The following is a 26,838-nucleotide window of genomic DNA, read 5'->3' on the forward strand; positions in this document are numbered from 1 at the left end:
GATCCGTCGAGGATCCCCTCGGAGCAATTTCGGAACTTTCTCTGGAGTATGTCGGGGTCATTTGGGGACTTTTTCGGAATTATTTGGGGGCTCTTCCGGCATAATTTCTGGATGGTTTTCGGGTAAGTCCGGGATCCCGTCGGCGTCATTCCGGGACTTTTTCTCGACTAATACGGGATCATTTGGGGACCCTTTCGGCATCATTTCCGGATAGTTTTCGGGGTCCGTCCGGGATCCGGACGGGGTCATTTCGGGATCATTTTGGGTACCTACCGGCATCATTTCTGGATGGTTTTCGGTATCCGTCCGGGATCTCGTCGGGGTCATTTGGGGACCTTTTCGGGATCATTTGGGGGCTCTTCCGGCATCATCTCTGGATGGTTTTCGGGATCCGTCCGGGATCCCGTCGGGGTCATTTCGGGACTTTTTCGCGACTAATACGGTATCATTTGGGAACCCTTTCGGCATCATTTCTAGATGGTTTTCTGTATCAGTCCGGGATCCCGTCGGCGTCATTCCGGGACTTTTTCTCGACTAATACGGGATGATTTGGGGACTTTTCGGCATCAATTCTGGATGGTTTTCGGGATCCGTCCGGGATCCCGTCAGAGTCATTTCGGGACTATTAGGTGATCATTAAGACTTTTCCGGCATCGTTTCTGGATGGTTTTCGGTATCCGTTAGGGATCCCGTCGGGGTCATTTCGAGACTTTTTCGGTATCATTTGGGTTCCCTTCCGGCATCATTTCTAGATGGTTTTCTGTATCAGTCCGGGATCCCGTCGAGGTCATTTCGAGACTTTTTCGCCACTAATACGGGATCATTTGGGGACCCTTTCGCCTTCATTTCTGGATGGTTTTCGGGATCCTTCCGGGATCCCGTCAGGGTCATTTCGGCACTATTTGGGGATCATTTGGGAACCTTTCCGGCGTCATTTCTGGATAGTTTCCCGGATCCGTCGGGGATCCCTTCAGGGTGATTTCGGGACTATTAAGGGATCATTTGAGGACCTTTCCAGCATCATTTTTGGATAATTTTCGGGATCAGTCCGGGATCCCGTCGGGGTCATTTCGGGACTATTTCGGGATCATTTGGTGTACCTCTCGGCATCATTTCTGGATGGTTTTTGGGATCCGTAAGGGACCCCGTCGGGGTCATTTCGGGACTTTGAGGACCTTTCCGGCATCAGTTCTGAATAGTTTCCGGGATCCCGACGGGGTCATTTCGGAACTATTTCGGGATCATTTGGGGTACCTACCGACATCATTTCTGGATGTTTTTCGGGATCCGTTCGGGATCCCGTCAGGTTCATTTCAGGACTTTTCGGGATCATTTGGGTCCCTTCCGGCATCATTTCTGCATGGTTTTCGGGATCCGTAGGGGATCCCGTCGGGATTATTTCGGGATCATTTGGTGTACCTTTCGGCATCATTTCAGGATGGTCTTCGGGATCCGTCCGGAATCCGGTCGGGGTTATTTCAGAACTTTTTCGGAATCATTTTGGGTACCTTCCTTCATCATTTCTAGATAGTTTTGGGGATCCGTCCGAGATCCCGTCAGGGTCATTTCGGGACTTTTTCGGGATCATTTAAGCATGGTTTTCAGGATTCGTCCGGGATCCCGTCAGGGTAATTTGAGGGCTTTTCCGAAACTATTTCGGAATCATTTTGGGCCAAAATGATTCCTGGATGGATTTCGGGATCTGTCCGGGATCCCGGCGGGGTCAGTTAGGGGGCCGTTTGAGATCCCGTCAGGGACATTTCGGGAATTCTTCGGAACTATTTCGAGATCATTTCTGGATGGTTTTCGGGATCTGCCCGGAATTCCGTCGGGGTTATTTCACGACTTTTTCGGAATTATTTTGGGTACCTTCCTCCATCATTTCTAGATAGTTTTGGGGATCCGTCCGGGATCCCGTCGGGGTCATTTAGGGACTTTTTCGGGGACAATACGGGATCATTTTTGGACCCTTCCGGCATCACTTCTGGATGGATTTCGGGATCTGTACGGGAACCCATCAGGGTAATTTCGGGACTTTTTCGGGACTATTCCGGGATAATTTGGGGACCATTTAGGGGTTATTCCATGACTTTATCTGTATTATTTCGGGATCAATTGAGGACCCTTCCGGCATCAATTCTTGATCGTTTGCCGGATCCATCAGGGTCATTTCGGGACCATGTAGGGATCATTACTGGATCCGTCCAGGATGCCGTAAGATTCATTTTGAGATTTTTTTTGTTACTTTTTCGGGATAGTTTTGAAACCCTTCCGGGATCACATTTGAATCCGTGCGGGATTCCATCGGGGTCATTTTCGGCCTATTTCGGAATCATTTTTTTAGCTTTACCTGTATGTTTCTATGTAACTCTTCATTCGCTCCAACGCGCCTGCTGCCTTATTAACATGGTTAGGGTCATATCGAAACCCTTCCGGGATCATTTCTGGATGGTTTTTGGGATCCGTCCGGGATCCCGCCTGGGTCATTTCGGAACTTTTTCGGGATCGTTTTGGGACCCTTCCGGGATCATTTCTGTATAGTTTTCGGGATCCGTCCGGGATCCCGTCGGATTATTTTGGGACATTTTCGGAACTATTCCGGGATAATTACGGGACCAATTCGCGATCATTTGTGGACCCTTCCGGCATCATTTCTGGATGGTTCTCGGGGTCCGTCCGGGATCCCGTCAGGGTCATTTCGGGACTTTTTCGGGATCATGTGGGGTCCGTTTGACATAATTTCTGGATGGTTTTCGGGATCCGTCCGGGATCCCGTCGGGGTCATTTCGGGACTTTTTCTCGACTAATACGGGATCATTTGGGGACCCTTTCGGCATCATTTCTGGATGGTTTTCGGGATCCGTCCGGAATCCCGTCAGGGTAATTTCGGCTCTATTTGGGGATCATTTGGGTATCTTTCTGGCATTATTTCTGGATAGTTTCCGGGATCCGTTGGGGATCCCTTCAGGGTCATTTTAGGACTATTAAGGGATCATTTGAGGACCTTTCCGGCATCATTTCTGGATAGTTTTCGGGATCAGTCCGGGATCCCGTCGGGGTCATTTCGGAACTTTTTCGGGTTCATTTGGGGTCCCTTCCGCCATCATTTATGTTTGGTTTTCGAGATTCCGTCGGGGTCATTTCGCGACTTTTTCTTGATCATTTGAGGTCCCTTCTGGCATCATTTCTGGATGATTTTCGGGATCCGTACGGGATCCCGTCAGGGTCTTTTCAGGACTCTTTCGGGATTATTTGGGTCCCTTCCGGCATCATTTCTGCATGGTTTTCGAGATCCGTAAGGGATCCCATCGGTGTCATTTCGGGACTATTTCGGGATCATTTGCTGTACCTTCCGGCATCATTTCTGGATGGCTTCCGGGATCCTTCCGGAATCCCGTTGGGGTCATTTCGGGACTTTTTCTCAGCTGATACGGGATCATTTGGGACCCTTTCGGCATCATTTCTGGATGGTTTTCGGAATCCGTCCGGAATCCCGTCAGGGTCATTTCAGAACATTTCGGAAACATTTTGGGTACCTTCCTTCATCATTTCTAGATGGTTTTGGGGACCCGTCCGAGATCCCGTCGGGGTCATTTCGGGACTGTTTCGGGATCATTTAAGCATGATTTTCAGGATTCGTCCGGGATCCCGTCAGGGTAATTTGTGGACTTTTCCGAAACTATTTCGGGATCATTTTGGGCCAAGATCATTCCTGGATGGATTTCAGGATCTGTCCGGGATCCCGTCAGGGACATTTCGGGACGTCTTCGGGACTATTTCGGTACCATTTCTGGATGGTTTTCGGGATCCGTCCGGGTCATTTCGGGACTTTCGGGGCTAATACGGGATCATTTTGGGACCCTTCTGGCATCACTTCTGGATGGATTTTAGGATCTGTACGGGAACCCATCAGAGTATTTTGGGGATCATTTGGGGACCCTTTAGGGGTCATTCCAAGACTTTTTCTGTATTATCTCTGGACAAGTCTAGAATCGTGTCGTTGGCATTTGGGGTTTTTTGGGACTATTCCGGGAACTTTTGGAGACCCTTCCGGTGCATTTCTGGACGGTTTTCGGTATCCGTCCGCGATAGCGTTTGGGTCACTACGTGGCTTTTTCTGTATAATTTCTGGAACATTTGGGGATCCTATCAGGTTATCAGCTCATTTAGTTCTTTTTTTACTCAATTACAAAAATAAAATGCATTAGACAGAAAAAAAATTTTAACTTGATAAGCAGGCTAACGTGAATTGCCGATATATTTAATTTTCTCCTTGCGGACGGGGCCGCGGGTAAAGGCTAGTATATTATAAATGGCAAAGTTTGGATGTGAAGATGTTTGGATGTTTGGATGTTTGGATGTTTGTCCAGACGTTTGTCTTTGTGACTCAATCACGCAAGAACGGCTGGACGGATTTGTATGAAATTTGGCTAGAATATAGCCAATAGTCTAGAAGGATCTACTAGCTATATATTTTTCAAAAGGGGCGTGGTCTCCGCCCGCTAGGAACAGTTATAATTTAATTATTATATTTTTTTGTCTTTGCGACTGAATCACGCCAGAACGGCTTCACGGATTTTGATGAAATTTGGGACAGAGATAATAGGCTACTGGCGAAATTTTTTTCGAACATGGAAAGGGGGAAGGGGTCCCACGACCCCTTCGAATAATTACTTTTTAACAATTTTTACACATTATAACTTTACGTATACTGACCTTCACCAATATTACAAACTCAATGGGTGAAATAAGTCGAGGGCTTACAATGTGAGCAGTGATACACCCGCCCCCCTCCTTTCCCTTCTCGTGCAAAATCTATAAATTGTTATAACTCAATGTAAATTTTGTCCTAAAATCAATAATTTTTGGTATCTGGCTCATACAGATCGAGATCTAAACATTTTTGGAAAAACGATCAGTGGTACTCTCCTCCTCCTCCGCCATCCGCCCTCCTTCAATTGTTTTTATTAGCCCGCTTTTATTAGCTTTACCTGTATGTTTCTTTGTAACTCTTCATTCGCTCCAACGCGCCTGTTGCCTTATTAACATGGTTTTATAATTATCTTCACCCTATTTGTAATCCCGTTTGGGTCATATCGAGACCCTTCCGGGATCATTTCTGGATGGTTTTCGGGATCCGTCCGCGATCCCGCCGGGGTCATTTCTGGACTTTTTCGGGACTATTCCGGGATTATTTTGGGACCCTTCCGGGATCATTTGGGTATAGTTTTCGGGATCCGTCCGGGATTCCGTCGGGATTATTATGGGACATTTTCGGGACTATTCCGGGATCATTTCGGGACTATTTCGCGATCATTTGGGGACCCTTCCGGCATCATTTCTGGACGGTTTTCGGGATCCGTCCGGGATCCCGTCGGGGTCATTTCTGAACTTGACTATTAGGTGATCATTTGAGGACCTTTCCGGCATCACTTCTGGATGATTTTCGGTATCATTTGGGATTCCTTCCGGCATCATTTCTGGATGGTTTTCGGGCTTTGTCCGGGATCCCCTCGTGGTTATTTCGGGACCTTTTCAAGGCTAATACGGGTTCATTTGGGTATCCTCTAGGGGTCGTTTCGTGACTTTTTCTGTGTAATTTCGGGATCATTTTGGGATCCTATCAGGTTATCTGCTCATTTAGTTCTTTTTTTTACTCAATTACAAAAATAAAATGCATTAGACAGAAAACAAAATTTTAAACAGATAATAAGCAGGCTAACGCGAATAGCCCATATATTTAAATTTCTCATTGCGGACGGGGCCGCGGGTAAAGGCTAGTATATTATAAATGGGAAAGTTTGGATGTTTGGATGTTTGTCCAGACGTTTGTCTTTGTGACTCAATCACGCAAGAACGGCTGGACCGATTTGGATGAAATTTTGCACATATATAGCCAATAGTCTAGAAGGATCTACTAGCTATATATTTTTGAAAAGGGGCGTGGTCCCCGCCCCCTAGGAACAGTTATAATTTAATTATTACATTTTTTCGTCTTTGCGACTGAATCACGCCAGAATGGCTACACGGATTTTGATGAAATTTGGGACACAGACAGTAGCCAACTAGCGAAATTTTTTCGAACATGGAAAGAGGGGTGGGGGTCCCACGACCTCCTCTCGAGCAATTACTTTTTAATAATTTTTACACATTATAACTTTACGTATACTGGCCTTCACCAATAATCACAGACTCAAGGGGTCAATTAAGTCGAGCGGCTTACAAAGTAAGCAGTGACACCCTCCGCCCCTTCCCCTCTTTATCACCCCACTCTGGTGTAAAATCTATAAATTGTTATAACTCAATATAAAATTTTTCTCCTAGATCAATTAGTTTTTTGGTATCTGGCACATACAGATCGAGATCTAGACACATTTTGGAAGAACGATCAGTGGTCCTCTCCTTTTACCCCCGCCATCCGCCCTCCTTCAATTGTTTTTATTAGCACGCTTTTATTAGCTTTACCTGTATGTTTCTCTGTAACTTTTCATTCGCTCCTGCGCCTGCTGCCCTATTAACATGGTTTTATAATTAGCTTCACCTCATATGGAGACCCTTCCGGGATCATTTCTGAATGGTTTTCGGGATCGGTCCGGGATCCCGCCGGGGTAATTTCGGGACTTTTTTCGGGACTATTTCGGGATCATTTTGGCACCCTTTCGGGATCATTTCTGTATAGTTTTCGGGATCCGTCCGGGATCCCGTCGGGGTTATTTTGGGACATTTTCGGGACTATTCCGGAATCATTTCGGGATTATTTCGCGATCATTTGGGAACCCTTCCGGCATCATTTCTGGATGGTTTTCGGGATTCGTCCGGGATCCCGTCGGGGTACTTTCGGGATCATTTGCGTACCTTCGAGAGTTTAAATTCTTGATAGTTGCCGGGATCATTACGGGACTTTTTCGGGGTTATTTTGGGTCCCTTTAGGCATCATTTCTGGATGGTCTTCGGGATTCGTCCGGCATTCCGTCGGGGTCATTTCGGGACTTTTCGCGACTAATACGGGATCATTTGGGGACCCTTTCGGCATCATTTCTGGATGGTTTTCGGGATCCGTCCGGGATCTCGTCGGGGTAATTTGGGGACTTTTTCGGGGATTATTTGGGTGCTCTTCCGGCATCATTTCTGGATGGTTTTTCGGGATCCGTCCGAGATCTCGTCGGGGTAATTTGGGGACTTTTTCGGGATTATTTGGGTGCTCTTCCGGCATCATTTCTGGATGGTTTTCGGGATCCGTCCGGGATCTCGTCGGGGTCATTTGGGGACTTTTTCGGTGATCATTTGGGGGCTCTTCCGGCATCATTTCTGGATGGTTTTCGGGATCCGTCCGGGATCCCGTCGGGGTCATTTCGGGACTTTTTCGCGACTAATACGGGATCATTTAGGAACCTTCTCGGCATCATTTCTGGATGGTTTTCGGATCGGCCGGGATCCCGTCGGGGTCATTTCGGGACTTTTTCGGCATCATTTACGATTGGTTTTCAGGATTCATCCGGGATCCCCATCAGGGTAATTTCTGGACTTTTCCGAGACTATTTCGGGAGCATTTTGGGACCCTCCCAAGATCATTTCTGGATGGATTTCGGGATCTGTCCGGGATGCCGTCAGGGTCATTTTGGGACTAGTAGTGATCATTTGAGGACCTTTCCGCCATCACTTCTGGATGGTTTTCATTGCGGGACTTTTTCGGGATCATTTGGGGTCCCTCCCAAGATCATTTCTGCATGGATTTCGGGATCTCTCCGTGATCCCGTCAGGGGTCATTTAGGGATGCGTTCGAGATCCCGTCAGGGTCATTTCGGGACTTCTTCGGATCGTTTCTGGATGGTTTACGGGATCCGTCCAGGGCCCCTTAAGGGTAATTTCGGGACTATTAGGAGATCATTTGAGGACCTTTCCGCATCACTTCTGGATGATTTTCCGGTATCCGTTCGGGATCCCGTCGGAATCAATGCGGGACTTTGTCGGAATCATTTGGGATCCCTTCCGGCATTATTTCTGGATGGTTTTCGGGATTTGTCCGGGATCCCGTCGGGGTTATTTCGGGACCTTTTTCGGGGCTAATGCGGGATCATTTGGGGACCCTTCCTGCATAATTTCTTGATGGTTTGCCTGATCCATCAGGGTCATTTCGGGACCATTTTGGGATCATTTGGGGACCCTTCGGAGATCATTTCTGGATCCGTCCGGGATGCCGTAGGAGCCATTTCGGGATTTTTTGTTACTTTTCCGGGATAGTTTTTGGACCCTTCCGGGATAATTTCTGGATCTGTGCGGATCCGATTTAGGTCATTTTCGGACTATTTCGGGATCATTTTGGGACCTTTCCGGGTTCATTTCTGTATGGTTTTCGCGATCCGTCGTGGATCCCCTCGGAGCCATTTCGGAACTTTTTCTGGGAGTATGTCGGGATATTTTTAGGACCCTTCCTGGATATTTTCTGGATGGTTTTTGAGATCCGCATGGGAGCCCGTCATGGTCATTTCGGAACCTTTTCGGGCTCATTTTGGAACACCTTCAGGGATAATTTCTGTGTGGTTCTCTGGATACGTCTAGAATCGTGTCGTTGTCATTTCTGGTTTTTTTGGGACTTTTCCGGAACTTTTGGAGACCCTTTCGGGGCATTTCTGGATGGTTTTCGGGATCCGTCTGCGATAGCGTGGGGGTCATTTCGTAGCCTTTTCTGGATAATTTCGGGATCATTTGGGATCCTATCAGGTTATCAGCTCATTTTGTTCTTTTTATACTCAGTTGAGCAGAGCTCACAGAGTATATTAAGTTTGATTGGATAACGGTTGGTTGTACATATATAAAGGAATCGAGATAGATATAGACTTCCATATATCAAAATAATCAGGATCGAAAAAAAATTTGATTGAGCCATGTCCGTCCGTCCGTCCGTCCGTTAACACGATAACTTGAGTAAATTTTGAGGTATCTTGATGAAATTTGGTATGTAGGTTCCTGAGCACTCATCTCAGATCGCTATTTAAAATGAACGATATCGGACTTTAACCACGCCCACTTTTTCGATATCGAAAATTTCGAAAAACCGGAAAAGTGCGATAATTCATTACAAAAGACAGATAAAGCGACGAAACTTGGTTGATGGGTTGACCTTATGACGCAGAATAGAAAATTAGTAAGATTTTGGACAATGGGCGTGGCACCGCCCACTTTTACAAGAAGGTAATTTAAAAGTTTTGCAAGCTGTAATTTGGCAGTCGTTGAAGATATCATGATGAAATTTGGCAGGAACGTTACTACTATTACTCTATATGTGCTAAATAAAAATTAGCAAAATTGGATGAAGAACACGCCCACTTTTTAAAAAAAAAATTTTTTAAATTCAAATTTTAACAAAAAATTTAATATCTTTACAGTATATAAGTAAATTATGTCAAAATTCAACTCCAGTAATGATATGATGCAATAAAATACAAAAATAAAAGAAAATTTCAAAATGGGCGTGGCTCCGCCCATTTTCATTTAGTTTGCCTAGAATACTTTTATTGCCATAAGTCGAACAAAAATTTACCAATCCTTCTCAAATTTGGTAGGAGCATAGATTCTATGACGGTAACTGTTCTCTGTGAAAATGGGCGAAATCGGTGGAAGCCACGCCCAGTTTTTATACACAGTCCACCGTCTGTCCTTCCGCTCGGCCGTTAACACAATAACTTGAGCAAAATCCGATATATCTTTACTAAACTTAGCCCACGTACTTACCTGAACTCACTTTTTCTTGGTATAAAAAATGGGTGAAATCTGACCATAACCACGCCCACTTTATCGATATCGAAAATTACGAAAAATGAAAAAAATGCCATAATTCTATACCAAATACGAAAAAAGGGATGAAACATGGTAACTGGATTGGTTTATTGACGCAAAATATAACTTTGGAAAAAACTTTGTAAAATGGGTGTGACACCTACCATATTAAGTAGAAGAAAATGAAAAAGTTCTACAAGGCGAAATCAAGAGCCCTTGGAATCTTGGCAGGAATACTGTTAGTGGTATTGCATATATAAATAAAAATAGCAGTACCCGACAGATGATTTTCTGGATCACCTGGTCCACATTTTGGTCGATATCGCGAGAACGCCTTCACATATACATCTAAGGGCCACTCGCTTTTAAAACCCTCATTAATACCTTTAATTTGATATCCATATCGTACAAACACATACCAGAGTCACCCCTGTCCCACCATAATGGCGATATCTCGAAATGGCGTCCACCTATAGACCTAATGCCCACTCCCTCTTAAAATGCTCAGTAACACCTTTCGTTTGATACCCATATCGTAAAAACATTCTAGAGTCACCCCTGGCCCACCCTAATGGCGATATCTCGAAAAGGCGTCCACCTATAGACCTAGTGTCCACTCCCTCTTAAAATGCTCAGTAACACCTTTCGTTTGATACCCATATCGTACAAACATTCTGGAGTCACCCCTGGCCCACCCTAATGGCGATATCTCGAAAAGGCGTCCACCTATAGACCTAATGCCCACTCCCTCTTAAAATGCTCAGTAACACCTTTCGTTTGATACCCATATCGTACAAACATTCTAGAGTCACACCTGGCCCACCCTAATGGCGATATTTCGAAAAGGCGTCCACCTATAGAACTAAGGATTACTCCCTTTTAAAATACTCATTACCACCTTTCATTTGATACCCATATCGTACAAACACATTCTAGAGTCACCCTGGCCCACCCTAATGGCGATATCTCGAAAAGGCGTCCACCTATAGACCTAATGTCCACTCCCTCTTAAAATGCTCAGTAACACCTTTCGTTTGATACCCATATCGTACAAACATTCTAGAGTCACCCCTGGCCCACCCTAATGGCGATATCTCGAAAAGGCGTCCACCTATAGACCTAATGTCCACTCCCTCTTAAAATGCTCAGTAACACCTTTCGTTTGATACCCATATCGTACAAACATTCTAGAGTCACCCCTGTCCCACCCTAATGGCGATATCTCAAAAAGGCGTCCACCTATAGACCTAATGCCCACTCCCTCTTAAAATGCTCAGTAACACCTTTCGTTTGATACCCATATCGTACAAACATTCTAGAGTCACACCTGGCCCACCCTAATGGCGATATCTCGAAAAGGCGTCCACCTATAGAACTAAGGATTACTCCCTTTTAAAATACTCATTACCACCTTTCATTTGATACCCATATCGTACAAACACATTCTAGAGTCACCCTGGCACACCCTAATGGCGATTTCTCGAAAAGGCGTTCACATATAGAACTAAAGCCCATTCCCTTTTAAAATGCTCATTACCACCTTTCATTTGATACCCATATCGTACAAACACATTATAGAATCACCCCTGGTCCACCTTAATGGGGACATCTCGAAAAGGCGTCCACCGATAGACCTAAGGCCCACTCCCTCTTAAAATGCTCAGTAACACCTTTCATTTGATACCCATATCGTACAAACAAATTCTAGAGTCAGCCCTGGTCCACCTTTATGGCAATATCCCTAAATGGCGTTCATCCATAGAACTATGGCCTACTCTCTCTTAAAATACTCTTTAATACCTTTCATTTGATACACATGTTATACAACCACATTCCAGGGTTACCCCAGATTGATTTTCCTTATTTTGCCTCCATAGCTCTCAACTGAGTATGTTATGTTCGGTTACACCCGAACTTAGCCTTCCTTACTTGTTTTTACTCAATTACAAAAATAAGATGCATTAAACAGAAAACAAAATTTTAAACAGGTAACTTGATAAGCAGGCTAACGCGAATATCCCATATATTTAAATTTCTCCTTGCGGACGGGGCCGCGGGTAAAGGCTAGTATAAAAATAAATCAGTTTTTGCTAGCTGGCTTGAGGTCCGAATTGAAATAAAAACACAAGGGTTTTTTTATATATTACCAATATATTTCGATTACACACGGTAATCATCTTCAGGGTGAAAACTATAAAACATAAAAACAACAAAATAAATAAATAACAAATTTTCTAACATACAAATTTTTATAAAATTAATCACATACATTTTTTACACGTGTGTATCGTTTGACGTGGAGTTCATCACTGATCGTTTGTTTGTCAACAAATATCTATCAGAAACGATATAATATAGAGACATTGCATAGACGAAAAATCGTGTGAGGCAAGCTTCACAAAATTCTAGTAGGTCACATTCCCCACTTACCACAGCAGAATTTGTTAAACTACCACTGTCTGTATTTGTTATTTAATAATTATTTGTATACTTTTTATTCAGCTAATGTGTTCAGAATTTTAACTTTTACTCACTAAAACTCCAATCAGTGTATTTCTGTGCTTAAATTATGTTAAAAATTGTGTTAAAGTTTTTGGTGTGGTGAAAGTGACCTACTAGAATTTTGTTACGCTCCGCTGCTTTCCACCGAAGTTTGCGCATGCAACATCTTTATATTCAAAAATCTTTGTATCTATAGAAGCTAGCGGAGTTAAGCGGGAGTCATTGGTGCCGTATGTCGTATCGCTGTAGTCGTATCCCTAACGTAATCAGCTGTTTATCGTTACGACGGTAAACCAAAAACCAATTGGTTGGCTACGAGACGGTTACGACCTTAGCGGCACCAATAATCGATTGAATTGATTCCCATAAGGTTGGTCGAATCAGCTGTTATAAGGTTACCGATACGGTTACCGATAACGCACCAATGTCTGCAGCTTTATCTACGTCCGTTTTGTAGTTCATTCGTTTGCTGGTTGGTGTGTTAATAATGTGAAGCATTTCCAGAATAACAAGCCAACCTAATATAAACGCACGCAAGTCATTTTCTGTCAAAAATGTCTCATGCACATACAACTTGTATGAGAGCAACCCAAATTGAATATGCTGCGTGAAAACCTAACTCGATTTCCAATTTTTATTCTGCGTGGCATTTAGATTTGACGTTTGCACACATGCTTTACATAGTCGCAACGCATGCTTATTTGGGTTAGGGCAAAAAACGCCGGTTGTTTACGTGCGCTAAAAAAACGCAGTGCGGTTTTATTAGGTTGGCTTGTAAATCGTTTTCTGTTCTTCTGTTCTTGTTGAAGATAGTAGCTTTGTCAAAGTTTGGTGAGTGGGAGTTTTCATTACAGTGGGTCATAAGTGCAGTTTTTTGGTTTGCAGTATGGTGGCAATATGTGTAATCCGATTTGTGTTGCGCTAGTCGAGTTTTAAGTTTGCCTTTTGTTGTTCCAATATATACGCTGTGGCATGGTTCGTTGTTTTTTTCCATTACAAGGGATTTCGTACACTATATTCATTTTTTCTGTATGTGGAATTTTTTACTTTGTTTGATTATATATACAGCCTATGCAAATATATAGCAGATATATTAAAAAACGCAACAGCAACTCGGCATACCACATGAAAAATACACTTGAGTTTAAAACAAAAATTAACAACACCTACATTTCTAACAATGAAAAGCTAATATCTTTCGACGTAATTTCCCTGTTTCTCAGCATTCCCACATAATTAGCCCTTGAGATCATAAGAGACAATTGGATGAAAATAGAACAATACACAAGTATACCAAAAAAACTGTTTATGGAAATACTTACGTTTTGCATCGAAGAAAATAGGTATTTCAAATTCAATGATATATTGTAGACACAGCTAAAAGGATTGCCGATGTGATCCCCAATATCACCAGTAATTGCCGATATAGTGATGGAAAAACTATTACAGAACTATTAGCAAGAGTACCCAGATTACTCACAAAATATGTCGACGATCTATTTGTTATAATACACGAAGATGATGTAAAAAGTACGCTGGACACACTAAACTCTTTCAACAAATATATAAATTTTACAACGGAACTTGAAGAAGACGGAAAACTACCATATCTTGACTCAATTCTTATTAGAAGCAAAACTGAATTGAAGTTAAAGTGGTATAACAAATCAAAATCAACAAGATGAATCATCAACTTTTATTCAAAGCATCCAAAGACGATGATAATGAATACAGCAATGGGCTGTATAAGAAGAATGTTAGAAACTACAGACGACACTTACCACGAGGAAATTAAAAATGAAATAAAACTATTATTAAGATGAAATGATTTTCCTGAAAACATAATTAAAACCCTGTTAAATAAATATCAAGAAGAAAAGAATCAAGAAAGAGAAAAAGAAAAACCGCAGAAAATATTTAAGTCAGTAGCTTATGGGCCAAAACTGTCGGAACGATTGGCCAAATCAGACTGCTATAACAAAGATGAAGTAAAAATAGCCCATAAGCCGATAAATACTTTAACCCTCCGATGAGTGACAATTCTGAACTTCACGGCCGTGTGAAAAGGTCTCTACGAACCTTTTTTTGTAAATAATGTTTTTTTCATATAATAAATTTTTTTTTGATTTTTTTTTTTTATTGTTTATAACTAAATTCTACATACAAAAATAATTTTTTCAATTTTTAAAATTTTTTTTTTGCTTGAATTGACTATTATAAAAAACTGACTTATCTTGTTTGGTTGAAAGAACACCGCTTACACAAGAGGCATATAAGAGAGAACTTGAGGTCATATATAATATCGCTGCGAACAACGGATATAAAAAAGCACTAGTAGATAAGCTCAGAAGGACAAATGGAGAACCAAAAAGAAATAATGAAAAGGAAAATAATAGCTGGACGACTATGACATATACTGGAAAAGCAACATATAAATTGGCAAACTTTTTCAAAAAATACAACATTAACACAGCATTCAAAACATCGAACAATCTAGGGCGAAAACTAAGAACTAACATTAACTCAGAGGATCGGTTTAGCAGCCACGGCGTATACAAGCTCACCTGCGGATGCCAGCATAGTTACATAGGACAAACAGGACGGCAAATAAGAACAAGGTTCAGAGAACATATTAGAGATTACAACAAAAAAATACGGAATCCAAACATTATACCCGAGTCTAACTTCGCGAATCACATGGTCGAGAATGAATCTTCCCCAGCAAACATCAATAAAACAGTTAGGGTTCTTCACATACAGGAAAAGGGCCGACGTCTCAACGTACTCGAAAACATGGAAATCTACAAACAGAAAACATTCGACGGTAGAATAATAAACGAACAGATAAACACAATTTCTGACACAATATTTGAGCCTTTAAAACTTGTTTACAGGAAACAACTTAATCACACAGGTACAGCAGACAAACACACAACAACAAATAAACACAAAACAATTAACACACCAAAACAAAAAATCGACAAAGAAGGTCAAACGACTAAAATCACAGATTTCTACCTACCCCAGTCAGCCACACAAATCGATTAGTAAACCACCCTCGGTTCTAAATGAACACACAGCACATACAAATAACTGAATATACACAAGCATCAATTTGACAATACCTGCTCATATACCTACGAACTATAAATACAGGACAAACGACAACAACAGATCAGAACGAAAATCGACACTGACGATGGCACAACGCCGAAACCGGTTTGTCTCAAAACCAAATTTGACAAGGGATGACGGAAAATCGTTCCAATATACATTATTATAAAAAAGTTTAAAAATTATTGTTGTTGAGCGTGTACTTCTTGTCCCCCGCCCTGTGCGTAAGTGTTGCAGCGATGTAAAAGTGTGCTATGTTCTCCGCAAACAGCGTTGCCGCAGCCGAAGCAGTATGCCCGCATTTTCCCCTGCCGCCCGTACTCAGAACGGCAAAGGTGACATGAAGGTCTACTTGACATAGCCGCAAACGACGGTGCATTGCCTTACATCGGTCTTGGTAATACCTGAAATGAAAAGAAAAATAAAAAACAAATAAATATATATTCTATTCTTGAATTTGAAGATGTTTTTCTTACCCTGACATCGAATGCTTCCTTCGCATTGCGTATCCTTGGATATGAGGTTATATGGTTGCTCAGGGCACGTTCTTCGATATTTGGTGTGGCCAATTGTTTCGTTCGTCGTGCGGCCACCGTAGTGTGATGATAGCGTGCTCCGCATATCACACCGTATGCCCTGGGTTCGCACCCCGGGCAAAGCAACATCAAAATTTTAGAAATAAGGTTTTTCAATTAGAAGAAAATTTTTCTAAGCGGGGTCGCCCCTCGGCAGTGTTTGGCAAGCGCTCCGGGTGTATTTCTGCCATGAAAAGATCTCAGTGAAAACTCATCTGCCTTGCAGATGCCGTTCGGAGTCGGCATAAAACATGTAGGTCCTGTCCGGCCAATTTGTAGGGAAAATCAAGAGGAGCACGACGCAAATTGGAAGAGAAGCTCGGCCTTAGATCTCTTCGGAGGTTATCGCGCCTTACAATATTTTTTTTTTTTTAATTGTTTCGTTAGCAGTAACAAGAACGACCGCCGTCTGTCACTCCTTTTTATAGGCTTCATTTCGTTGTAGATCGTAAAAGCAGCCAATGCAGCGATCTCCAGCATATTATAAAACATGGCCAACGGCCATCGTTGTGTTGCTCTTTTGCAGCTGTAGGTGCCTAGCATTTGATCCATGGTATCAACGCCGCATTTGTTGGCGTTGTAATCTAATATGGCATAGAGCTTCCGATTCTCGGTTTGCTCGTCAAAGCGGCAGGTGTAGTGCATTGTGGAGAGCACGTTCACCACTTTATTTTTTTTCGGCACGTATGAGCATAACGCTATATCCCCTTCGTTGAACCCAAATAATGTACTATTGATTGTGCGCTTCGGGTTCTTCTTGAACTCCTGTGGAATGAATGTTTTGTTGTAGCGCACTGTACCAACATATGCGGTCTTCCTCCTCATCAAAATACGCGCCAAATCAAGAGTGGTAAAGAAATTATCCGCGTATATAGTACGGCCAGCATCTAAATATTTTTCCACAAGATCCTGCACTACGTTCTGCCCTTGGTTTATCTCCCGTTGTTGGTTTGGCAGTTTTCCAGAATATATCCTTCGCAGGATAATAACTCTGTGAGTCGCATAACCACCATACTTTCAAACCATACTTAGCTAGCTTTGACGGAATATATTGTGTGAAGCGGGTGCGGCCCTGTAAGGGAACAACTGCTCATCAACTGTTAGTGCTTCATGGGGAGGGTAAGCTGCTGCCAAGTTATGTTGCAACATTTGCCAAATATCGTCAATAGCCGCAGTTTTGCTGTTGATGACTTGCTGTTGTCAAGTATTTCCATTGTCGAATCGAAAATAAATAAATTGCTTTATACACATGAAGCGATCGTACGACAAAGCAGCTTTGTATATTGGGCAACGCGTCGCGTCCCATAATGCCATAGCTGGTTCATGGTTTGATCTTGTGAGTCCAGCATACAAAAGAATAGCTACAAAGGCGTCAAACTCTTTTACTGTCACTGGCTTCCAATCTTTTTCTTCGTGGGATTCGCCAAATTCCATGCAGCTGTAACCTCCCTGCCTTTAAGATTTGTTTCACGTAGCACTAAGTGTATTATTTCCTGTGTCATGATTGAACGCATTATTGTATAGGGGTCGTGTATATTTCCTGTTGGACCTGGTTTCTTTCTTGTGAAGTGGACCACGTTATGATTACGAGTGCGTGATGTTGGTGGTGCTTTTTTACTCCATTGGGTGCCATCTTTACCAATATAGTAACTTTCATTCGTTTCCTGTCCATCATTTTCTTCCTCTTCATCATCGTCTTCATCAGTATATTCATTTAGCTCGACGTATCCTTCAGTTGCGGCATCTGACTCTTCAGCAGGTTGGTATGTGCGATCTTCATCATCCTCAACTTCATAATTATCAATTGCAATAATATCAATTTCTTCATACATGTCTTTGTCCATGAAATCAGCAAAATAGTGGCCGAAGTAGGAGTAATTTCAGTATGAAAAGGCAAAAAGGTCCCTAGGGACCTTCTCACTCATCGGAGGGTTAAAAAACATATATACTCAAACAAAATCAAAAATTCCACATACAGAAAAAAGCAATATAGTGTACGAAATCCCTTGCAATGGAAAAAATAACGAACCATGCCACAGCGTATATGTTGGAACAACAAAAGGCACACTTAAAAATCGACTAGCGCAACACAAATCGGATTACAAATATTGCCACCATACTGCAAACCAAAAAACTGTACCTATGACCCACTGTACTGAAAACTCCCACTCACTAAACTTTGACAAGGCCCCTGCAAAAATTGTTGGATTACGTGTTCCATTTTCTTCATGTTGGAGTACTCTAACAATACTCCTTTGCAATGCGTTTGCGGACCACCATCAGCCGATCATTGCTCGTTTTTTAACGACCGTGATCACGACACGATGTCGATCGAACAGAGTTGCCAAAAGTAAAATATTGCACGCAAATAACTAATAATAAAATTTTACTTTGGCAACTCTGATAAAATGCAAAAGCGCACTGGTTTTATGTATACATATTATATTAGTTTCTTTATTCACGTATGCGTATGCGTATTATATTAGTTTCTTTATTCACGCAAATGCTAAATAAGATAAGAATATTCGTAGTAAAAAATATAAAAGTTGTATTGCCACTCTTCATTTACTTTCATTTTAAATTAAATTCACTCCGATAATTCTTTCCGACACAGTTCGTCTTTAGTACTTTGGCATATGATCCTCTGTGGGTGCTCCATAGAGTACTACAGTGAAAGTACTTTGGAAAGTACTCTCACGTATGTAATCTATGGAATACTCACAAACAAAGCGAGAGTGAGATCATCTACTCCTCTCCTAGGACATTGCAATGTTAATTGGAGCACATTTTTTGTATGAATACAGATTAGTTTTGGAATACTCCTATACTCCCAAAGGAGTATTCCTTACATTATTTATGGAGTACTCGCGTTTTTTGAAGGGGCTGATATTCTTCAACAAGAACAACATTGCAGAAAACGATTTACTCTGGAAATGCTTCACATTATTAACACACAAACCAGCAAACGAATGAACTACAAAACGGACGTAGATAACTCCGCTAGCTTCTATAGATATTTGCTGACAAACAAACGATCAGTGATGAACTCCACGTCAAGTGATACACACGTGTAAAAAATGTATGTGATTAATTTTTTAAAAATTTGTATGTTAGAAAATTTGTTATTTATTTATTTACTTTGTTGTTTTTATGTTTTGTAGTTTTCACCCTGAAGACGATTACCGTGTATAATCGAAATATAATGGTAATATATAAAAAACTATTGTGTTTTTATTTCAATTCGGACCTCAAGCCAGCTAGCAAAAACTGATTAGTTAACAAAAAGGTCGCCAAAATCAAAATATATAAAAATAAATATTTTATTTAAATTTTTAACTCCTTTTCCAAAAAAATTCTTAAATATTTTCTAATTTTCAAATGTTTCATTTAAATTTTTTTTATATGGTTCTACGTTCACCAGTACGAACTCGTAATTTTACAAATTCGGAAAATCAAAATAATAATTTCTATACAAATAACACAATGACTCACAATACAACTCAAAATTCTAACACTAATACAACACAAAACAACATCTCTAATATAACACAAGATACTTCAACACAAAATACCTTTACAAATGTTTCTTCTACTAAATCTATTAAATTACCACAATTTTGGCAAGAATCTCCCGATGCCTGGTTTCTACTGTTGAAGGACAATTTGAAATTAACAATATCAATGATGATAATTTAAAATTTCAAAATGTTTTAGTTACTCTTCAACGAGATACTATATCTAAAATTTTAGACGTTATTAACCCTCCTCCTCTTTTCAATAAATATGACACAATCAAAAAAAATTTATGTGAAAGATTTTCTCTTAGTGAAGAGAAACGATTAGAACAATTATTTTCAAAAACTGAACTTGGTGATCGTTCACCATCTGAATTATTCAGATTTATGAAATCACTTATAGGTACTGACTCCATTGAAAGTCAAGAATTACTTTTCAAATTATGGATTCGTAAATTGCCACAAGAAATACAAATCCATTTAACTTCTAGTAAAAATCAAAATAAAGATGAAGTAATTATTTTAGCCGGCAACTTTTTGATTTAATCAACAAACCTCATTCTTCCAAATCTCCTATAGTTTCGAGTATAAATAATAATATTTTAGAACAATGCGTTAAAAATTTATCTAAATTAACTACGGCTATTTATCAAAATTTAAATAAAATTTCTAATGATATTAATCAATTACAAATCCGTTCAAGATATAAAGATAGAAATAGATCTAAATCTCGAAAATTTTCAGGATCGTAATTTTAATTCACAAACAAATATTTTTTGGTATCACAAAAAATTTAAGAATAACGCCCTTAAATGTATGCCCCCATGCAACTTTAATCAAAATCATAATTCAAATTCCGAACAAAATTTAAACTAAAAAAATCCATTATGACGGTGACGGATAATGAAACTATTATTAAACCTACTCGTCGCCTATTTATATTTGATAAATTCAATAAACTTAATTTTCTTATCGATACCGGCGCTGTTGTATCAGTTATTCCTTTTTCTAAATTCAAAATTTATAAAATAAATTCTTACCTTACTTTGACTGCAGCAAACGGTTCTTCAATTGAAACTTTCAGTACAAAACTACTTAAAATTGATTTAGGTTTAAGAAGAGATTTTGAATTTCCATTCATTATTGCGAATATTGATACACCAATTTTAGGAGCAAACTTTTTAGAAAAATTCGGAATTATTGTCAATATTAAAAGTAAAGAAATAATGGATTCTACTACAGAAATTAAAGTTGCTGGATCTTCTGGATTTTCTGATATTTTCTCACTCAAAATTCCTATTGTCGAAAATAAGTTTTCAAAATTACTTAATGAATTTCCATCTATTACCTGCGAACCAGATTATACTAAAAAGTTAAACACCATACGGTTCACAGGATAGAAACAAAAGGTATTTTACCATTTCCGAAACCCAGACGTCTTGATCCAATCAAACTTAAAATTGCTAAAGCTGAATTTGATTTCTTAGTTAAAACGGGTATATTGATCTTGTGCGTGCTTACCACCAAATTCCAATGGCAGCAGAAGACATTCATAAAACTGCAATAACTACCCCTTTTGGAATGTTTGAATTCGTAAGAATGACATTCGGTTTACGAAACAAGGCTCAAACTTTCCAACGCTTTATTAATGAAGTATTTTCTGATTTCGATTTTGTATTTACATACATTGATGACATTCTTATTGCCAGTGATAACGAAGATCAACATATAAATCATTTAAAATCAGTTTTCAAAAGACTTGAAGAATATAATTTAAATATTAAACCTTCAAAATGTACTATCGGTGTAAATAAATTAAATTTCTTAAGTTACGAAATTTCAGGCGAAGGTATTAAACCATCTTTAGATAGAATTGAAATCATAACAAATTTTGAAAAACCAATTTCTATAAATAAATTACAAAAATTTTTAGGTATGATAAATTATTATCACAGATATATTAAAATGTTAGCAACAGAACTTAGTCCTCTGCATGAAATGTTAACACATGCAATTAAAAACAAACTCAAACAATTAAATTGGGCAAATGAAAAAAACAGCTTTCGAAAATGTTAAAAAACGTTTTGCTAAAAATACTTTACTTACACATTTCGACAAAAATGGTACTTTATCATTAGCAGTAGATGCATCAAATGTTGCTATTGGAGCAATTCTTCAACAAACAGCAATAATATACTAGAACCCTTAGCTTATTTTCAAGAAAATTAACTACAACAGATACTAAATATTCAACATTTGATCGTGAACTTTTGGCAATTTATAATTCAATTAAACATTTTAAACATTTTCTTGAAGGTAGAACTTTTACAGTTTATACTGATCATAAACCTTTAATACATGTTCAAAATTCTAAAGTAGATAGATCTCCTAGTCAACTACGTCATCTTGAATATATTGCCCAATTTACAAATGATATTCAATATGTACGTGGAAAAGACAACATAGTTGCCGACACACTTTCCCGTATTCCAGAAATAAATGCAATTTCAACTGAAGATATAAATTTAGAAACTTTATATAAAGAACAACAAACCATGGTACAATTACCAGGTAGAAGCAGAAGTGAAAACTCAACCCTGATGTGTACTTTGTTGTTGCCGAACGGCCATAAAATGTCAATCTTTCTTTCAATTTATTCTGTCAAAATTGATGTTTGAAGAGAAATGACACTTTATTTTTTCCGAAAAAAAACTCACAACATTTGTGCTGTAAAGAATACGCTTTTTATGAATTCAGGAGAAAATTTGTATGCTGAACTACGAGACAAAAATTTTAATGAGGTAGGGCAAATACTATCTCGAAATGCTAGTGAATTTAGTGTTCAAATGAATGCTAATGCACAGGATGCATCGTTGCAGAATATGAAACATTTTGTAGAAGCTACCAGCGTTATTGGTACAGAATCAATCTGTAGCAGTTCATACAACCATTGCTGAACTAATCCGTAATAAATTGGACGACTTTGAATTTTCCGATGATCTTACCGCTGAACAAGAACTTATAATGTGCGAAGATATATAAAAGGTTAGTGCCTATATTGAGGATATGATAGCTAAAAAAGGTGTTCTACGAAATGTTTTACGTTTAATAACAATGCAATGTGCTGCGGCTTCCGGATATAAGAGAAGGTGAATTTTATATCACAAAGTCATTATAAATACCCGATGTTAAGAATATCTTTATTTGTAGGTTTTAAATTATTACAAGCGTGATCTGGTGCATGTATATGATCTTGTTGTTTCGCTTAAAATAAGCAATTTGGAGAAGGCGGGGCTTTTGTATACTCAGTCCGAATCACGTGCATATGCAGTATTACGAAAGGTATTTCGTTTGTACAACGGGATGAATAAGCCTTTTTATTAAATTTCTACTCATTAATTTATAGACTCTTAATTTGACTGTTGGCGATGTGATAGAAGTGGAACCGAAAGATATAAGCTATGTTCATAGTTTTTATGCACCACAGACCGCACGTATTGTTGAACAAACAATTAAACCATAAGGTTAGCAATCATTAAAGAGTTAAATCAACAATCTACCGGGCCCAACTTTTGAAGATTGTCAAGCTCAATTGATTGGTATTCGTGGTCGTCATAATTAGTCTATCCCAATCGAAGGTTCAGCTCTAAGCAGTCCTCGAGTATTTTTAATATTTTTCATTGGCGGTTATAGCAAAAAAACAACAAACATAAATAAGCATACCTTTATTGATTGCAAAATAATAAAATATACTTGAATAATATATTTTTTGTTTTGTTTTTATGTAAAATTTTATGTACTAATAGTAATATAAAACTAATAATAATAAAATTAAGAACAACAATACATAAAAATAATATATAATAATATTTGTTTAAGTGAGTTGTGCTCACTTAAATAGCAAATGATATTCCTGTCCTTAATTGACCTTTTTGTCACCTAACCCCACCTGTGACTTGCGATCACTTCTCCAAGTGACTTGCGTTCACTTCACTAGTTATGACTTGCGTTCATACAACCCTGGCGGTAGAGTAGACTGGAGTTGCCAACCAGTGCTTCCAGTCAACAGTGTTGGAATTGCTTTCCATCACTAATCTATGCTATAAATACAAGTGCAAGGCATTAACTCGCTCTCTTGTTTCGTGGAACACTGAACATCTACCAGCAACCAACATCATCTACCTTTTGAGAAAATTTGCATCGGATCATCAACTCCGGAGCGAGTAAAAACATCATCACCTACGCCACATCCAACTCCAGGAGAAAAGAAAGGAAGTATTATCCCAAAATCGTAAGTTATATCTTTCAATATAAAAGCAACCGAAGCAGCACTTGCGCTGCGGTACTCCCATAACTTAATCTAACCCTTGCGAGGTCATCACCACCCTTGCGTGGGATTGGTTCTCGAACCCCACCTAGCCCTTGCGCGGCCGCAAGACGGATCAAAATCCCGAATTATATCCTTCAAATTCACTATTCAAATTCATTTCATACAATTTTCGTTCCATTGTGGAATTAGTTATCTTTACATCCTCATATTTGCTATGTGAAGTATCAGCGTTTAAGTTCCAATTGTTAGCTTTAAGAGTTTAAATTCAATAAATGAATTAATATAGAAACAAGCATTTGCGTCAATGCGTTAAACATTTGGTCCTTGCGAGCCAATTTTGAAACAGTGGCAACACAAAAAGGTACAACACTATTTGTATATCGCCATCACCCCATCGTCAATTTTCATTCGAAATTTGCCATTCGCGTGTGCTGGTGAAAAAAAAGAAAATATATAATAATAATAAAAAAGTGTTCACGTTTATTTTCAAGTGTTTTCACATGAGTTTTACGGGTTTTAAGAGTACCACAAGTGGTGCACATACCCCTGCTTAGAAAAGCGAAATCAGGCGCGCCAAATACTGTGTTTTTGGATACAAGCCAAATCTACAATTTTCAAGCTCCATCATACGAAAAACCAAATCTTCGCTTTTGAAGCTACATCATACGGGAAAGGAAAAAATTGAGAACAGTGAGGATAAGAACGTAGGTACCAGTTCTCAGTATTTCCCAAAAAAAAATATATACATTTGCCACCAAGCCCGTTTATTTAACCGTTATTTTCATATACGCTTATATATACATAAATATACATACGGAATTCCAGTCCGCTATTTTGCGAATAGCGTGATTTATTCTCAACAATTTTTTCGATCGTCGCTTGCGCTTGCGCTAGCAGCGACGGCAGCCTATCTCCCCTTTTGGCTTTTCACCAACATATACGAATGTACATATGAATATTTTATTATTTGTAAGGTGCAAAATAAATTTCGCTATTTTCACTAGCCACTACCGGTAGTTACCCACCAAAAAAACTACGTCCCCTTTTTGATTAGCTTGCGCCGAAGAAGAGTAGTTAAATTCAATATATATACATATATATATATTTATGTATGTATATATACAGAATCTTTCTAAACTTTACCAAGTTCATAGTTGAGTTTTTTCCCAAAAAACGGACTGACGTATATACATACATACAACACTACTAGTCGCGGATGTGCACATACATATAAACGCCGGTTTGTATGAATGTGCTTTACATATTCCAAGCCAGGGATGCACTAACGTTAAGCTAATCGTTTATCAAAAAATTTCCACCGTTTCCGTTGAAACAGTTCGAAATATTATCGATAAAGAAATTATCAAGATAAATTGTATCTCGTTTTTAACCGAAACGAAAAGCTTTCGTTAACGTTAAGAACGTTAACAAAAACGTGATACTTTATGTTTGAATTGTACTGGCAATGCTATAGCCATGGTAAAGCTGGAGACATTGGTGCTTTATCGGTAACCGTATCGGTAACCTTTTAACAGCTGATTCGACCAATCTTATGAGAATCAATGCAATCGATTATTGGTGCCGCTAAAGTCGTAACCGTATCGTAGCCAACCAATTCGGTTTTGGTTTACCGTCGTAACGATAAACAGCTGATTACGGTAGGGATACGGATACAGCGATACGACATACGGCACCAATGACTCCAGCTTAAAGCCGTAAGGTGGTAACAACGAGCGCACACACACACAAATTCATATAATTTGTTTTTGTAATTCGTTGGTGGTAATGTCAAAAATACTCTGAGAAATGTTCGTACTGTCAAAATTCATGAGAAAAGTTGCAATCAGCTTGGCTAATGCTTTCATCTTTAATGACTCCGCCATCAATCAGCTTTGCCAGCATAGTTTGAAATTAATAATCATCATAAACGATTTGATTTCATTTTGATATGGCAGAAAACGAAACGAAATCATTTCGTTAATTTGACGTTCTTAACGTTAATAAACGAAACGAAATGGCTTTGTTTCGTTTATAACGTTAATTATCGTAACGAAATGATATCGGTTCGTTGGTTAAGCATGCCTGTTCCAAGCACCAACAATTTTAAAAACTGTGCACTCCAGCACGTAAATAAAGGGGTGATTATGTTGCTTGCGTCCAACCATAACATCTTTTGAGAAAACCGCTTATCTTGGGTTTCTCAAATATTGAAGATCCCACGTTATTTTGCATATAACGTGTTTGCTACCACTCTTATTTACATATCTCCATCATTATCCATCAACTCTACACATACCACGTTTATTTACACATCACACAATCATTTTGTATCACAAAGCATTCAACATCATACGTATATTTCAGTGAATTCGGGGGAAATTCCCTAGTAAACCGTGCTAAGTTCCCTTTTGTGAAATACTTTCGATTTCAGTGGGGCATTCCATAATTAACATTGATTTGTTTCTTTTGGTGAATCTCTCCGTGAGCAGTGCAAACCGATTAAGTGCCCATTCGTTTTCAAAAAATCGTTATCACTCTGAGCGACAGACGGAAAGTCCACTCTCCAAATAAGTGTTTCTCGGCTTGCGTCTGTAGTGTTGAAGTTTCTAAACCCGAATCTTCGCGCACAATACCAATTGTGAACTAAAATAACCTCCACCCAGCTTGTCTTCCTGGTAATTTTTTATCAAATCAGACCCTTGAAACCGTCTCCAATCATGCCTTCTTCAACAGAAATCATGTCAAAATTTATCTTCGACTCCAACAATGTAGTGAAATTTTGGACCAATTTTCAAAAGGAAGATCCTGATAACCAAACGGACTCTTTATTAGAGCTCAAGTTAGAGGACCTCAACGGTCGCTGGGCTTTGTTAAAAAACGCCTATGAAAACGTCTGCATAGCTGAGGACAGCGCAGTTTCTGGAGAGTTTAAAGAGGAAGCCCACAACAAATTTCAGCTTTGTGCTGACTCTTTCTACATCTGTAAATCACATATATTTGACCAATTAAAAATCCTCCGTGGGAA

This window comes from Eurosta solidaginis, chromosome 5 (genome assembly GCF_040869045.1).
Source record: "Eurosta solidaginis isolate ZX-2024a chromosome 5, ASM4086904v1, whole genome shotgun sequence".
NCBI classification, from domain to species: Eukaryota; Metazoa; Arthropoda; class Insecta; order Diptera; family Tephritidae; genus Eurosta; species Eurosta solidaginis.